This window comes from Vombatus ursinus, unplaced genomic scaffold, assembly GCF_900497805.2.
Source record: "Vombatus ursinus unplaced genomic scaffold, bare-nosed wombat genome assembly UNPS02009918.1, whole genome shotgun sequence".
Classification (NCBI taxonomy): Eukaryota; Metazoa; Chordata; class Mammalia; order Diprotodontia; family Vombatidae; genus Vombatus; species Vombatus ursinus.
The window spans coordinates 197,024-201,216 of NW_020949696.1; positions in this window are offsets into that span (position 1 = coordinate 197,024).

Below are 4,193 nucleotides of genomic sequence, written 5' to 3' on the forward strand. Positions count from 1 at the left end.
TATTATGCAAGCAAAATACACTAAATTCAAAGACAGGAAGCACAGAGAAACCTAAGGATCATGGGTCTCTCAGAAGAACACAATAGGACAAAAATCTTAATACCATATTGAAGGAAATAGAAGAGAACTGCCCAGACCTTCTGAACACAGAAAATGAAATTACAATTGAAAGAATTCACAGATAACCTTCAGGAAAAAAAACAAAAACAAAAACAAGGCTGCAAACTTCAAGACACACATTAGTTAAATTTAACAACTCAATTCAGAAACAACAAGTTCTGCAAACCATCAGGAGAAAGACTTTCTTTTTTTTTTAATTAATTTATTTTGAATTATCAACAATCACTTCCATAAGCTTTTGAGTTTAAAATTTTTCTCCCCCTTCCTTCCCACCTCCCTCCCCAAGATGGCACACAATCTGATATAGGCTATACATATCCATTCCTATTAAACATATTTTCACATTAGTAATGTTGTAAAGAAGAATTAGAACCAATAGGAGGAACCACCAAAAAGAGGAAACAAAACAAAACACAACAGAAGAAAAAAAAATAGCAAATAGTATGCTTCGATCTGCATTCAAACTTCATAGTTCTTTCTTTGGATGTGGATAGCATTTTCCATCATGAGGCCTTTGGAGATGTTTTAGACCCTTGCGTTGCTGAGAAGGGTTAAGTCTGTCAATATTAGTCATCTCGCAACGTGGCTATTACTGTGTACAATGTTAGGAGAAAGACTTTCAAATACAAAAGAAAGAATATTTCAATAATGCAAGACTATTCCTCACCTACTAGAAAACATAGGAAGAGATAGAATGATGTGTTTCAAAGAGCACTGAAGTTCAGGATGAAGCCCAGGGTGACCTACTCTGCAAATTTGAGCCTAAACATACATGATGAAAGATGGGCATTCAATAATAAAGAGTCATTTGAAACATTTTTAGAAAGAAAACCAGAACTGAAGAGATTATTTGCTTCTTGAATACACTAAACAGCAGAAATATAGGAAGAGAGAATAAACGCAGTAACCAAGAACAGGAACAGTGAAAACAGAGACCAGTAAGAGATTCCTTTCTAAATCTGCCCAAAAAGACTGGTGAAGGTAGAAGTCTGGTGAAGGTAACAGTGAAGAGACAGAACCTGGTGGCATCCTATCTACAGGTGAATCAGTGCTTTTTTTTTTTGGTAGGACTGTATTATATCATGGGAGAGTAAACTTGAAAGGGGAGAGGAGAGTAAGGGGCCAGAATGGAGTATGTGACATGCAAGAGTCAAATTGAGGGCTAATAATGAAGAAAAAAGGTGACTCCTGTGGTCTCAGAAAGAGAAGAGCCTACAGGGGGAGTAGGTAAGGAGGAGGAGGAAAGGATTGAAAAGAGGAAAAAAGGAAGGGGGTCCTTGCTTTAGTGGTGGGAGGGGGTTCCCACTGATAAATGTTCCTGTGGATGAAGAAAGACCATCTGTAAAGGGAGATAGGGACCTTGTGCTGGGTGTGGCCTGGGGAGTTTGGTACTTGAAAAGTCTACTTGTCTTACCTTGGAGAAAGGGAAGTTGAACTCCAGGGGACAAATGACATTTGGGGGAGTGGTAGAGCATTGACCTAGGGAGGAGATTTTGAGGCAAATGGGGGAGAAAAGGTAACCAGGGGAGAGTATAAATCAGTGATAGGCTGCATAATTAGGGATGTAACAGGAAAGGGGCTTTACCATGGGGTGTTGTTCTGGGTATAAAGCTCAATGAAAAGGAGAATACATGGCGCAAACTATGTAAGGCAAAGGTCGAAACTGCTTAAAAGGGAAAATCTAGAATGGATACCTTTGAAACTTTGATTGAATGAGGAATACAGATAAAAGATCATAAAATTGTAGGGGTCATGAATCGAAGAACGAGGGTCTAGAGTAGGCAGAGAGAAAGGATAGATAATGAAGAGAGTGAGAGAAATTTTGGAAAGGGGCACAAAATGAAATTTATAAAGCTAATGAACAGGACTCATTGATGGAAAACAAAGAAAGGGGGAATTTACTTGATTAATTGAGGGGGGGAAAAGGTGGGTAGGGGGCAGCTAGGTGGTACAGTGGATAGAGCACTGGCCCTGAAATCAGGAGGACCTGAGTTCAAATCCAGCCTCAGACCAAACACTTGACACTTACTAGCTATGTGTCCATGGGCACAGTCACTTAACCCCAATTGCCTTAAAAAAAAAAAAGTAAAGAAAAGAAAAGAAAAAGGTGGGTGGGGGAAGAATTATATAACCTGAGAAGAAGGAGGGAAAAATAGGAACTTATAAGCTAAACTACGAAGGGAAAGGGATAACACATGAGAGGAGGGAATCAGGAGTGAGGGGAAGAGAACCAGTGGAAACAAGGCCACCTTAAAAATGATTAAGATAAAGTAACTAAAGGAACATAGTATTGTGTTTACAGCAGAAGAGGGGAAAATCATAATTAAAAAACCCCAATATTAGAGACAAATGGAGGAAACTATAAACAGAACTTTCATAACTTTAAATGTGAATAGATTAAACAATCCAATAAAATGAAAAAGAGTAACAGATTGGATAAGAAAACAAGTCCCTGCAATCTGCTGCTTGCAAGAAACATGTTTAAAAACAAAGACAATAAGAACCCACTTTTTGACAAAAACTGCTGGGAAAACTGGAAAAGAGTATCACAGAAACTAGGCATTGATCAAAATCTCACACCATGTACAAAATAAAGTCAAAATGAGTTCATTTAGATATAAAGTCTGATACTATAAGCAAACTGGGACAGCAAGGAATAGTTTACCTATCAAATCTATGGAGAACAAAAGAATTTATGACCAAATAAGAGATAGAGAACATTATGAAATGCGAAGTAGATAATTTTTATTACATTAAATTGAAGTTTTTGCACAAACAAAGCCAATGCAACCAAGATTAGGAGGGAAGCAGAAAACTGGGAAAGAATTTTTACAACCAGTGTCTCTGATTAGGGCCTCATTTCTAAAATATGTAGAGAACCAAGTCAAATTTATAAGAATACAAGTCATTCTCCAGTTGATAAATGATCAGAGGATGTGAACAGGCAGTTTTCAGATGAAGAAATTAAAACTATCTATAGTCATATGAAAAAAATCTCTAAATCACTATTGATTAGAGAAATGCAAATCAAAACAACTCTGAGGTACCACATCACACCTATCAGATTGACCAAGATGACAAAACAAGAAAATGATAAATGTTGGAGAAGATGTGGGAAAATTGGAACACTAATGCATTGTTGGTGGAGTTGTGAAATGATCCAACCATTTTGGAGAGCAATTTGGAACTATACCCAAAGGGCTATAAAAATGTGCATACTAGGGGCAGCTAGATGGCACAGTGGATAGAGCACCGGCCCTGAAGTTAGGAGGACCTGAGTTCAAATCTGGCCTCAGACCAAACACTTGACACTTACCAGCTGTGTGACCTTGGGCAAGTCACTTCACCCCAATTGCCTGAAAAAATAAATGTGCATCCCCTTTGACCCAGCAATAGTACTTCTAGGGCTATATCCCAAAGAGATCATACAAATGGGAAAAGGACCCACATATACAAAAATATTCATAGCAGCTCTTTTTGTGGTGGAAAAGAATTGGAAGTTGAGAGGATGCCCATCAATTGGGGAATGACTGAGCAAGTTGTGGTATATGAATGTAATAGAATACTATTGTGCTGTAAGAAATAATGAACAGGCTGACTTCAGAAAAACCTGGAAAGACTTACATGAACTGATGCTGAGTGAAATGAGCAGAACCAAGAGAACATTGTACACAATAACAGCCATGTTGTGTGATGACTAATATTGATAAACTTAACCCTTCCCAGCAGTACAAGGATCTAAGACGTCTCCAAAGGTCTCATGATGGAAAATGCTGTCCACATCCAAAGAAAAAACTATGGAATTTGAATGCAGATCGAAACATACTATTTGCTATTTTTTTTTTCCTGTTCTGTTGAGTTTTGTTTCCTCTTTTTGGTGGTTCCTCCTATTGGTTGTAATTCTTACTTACAACATCACTAATGTGAAAATATGTTTAATAGGAATATATATGTATAGCCTATATCAGATTGTGTGCCATCTTGGGGAGGGAGGTGGGAAGGAAGGGGGAGAAAAATTTTAAACTCAAAAGTTTTGTGATTGTTGATAAATAAAAAATAAATAAATGATAAAT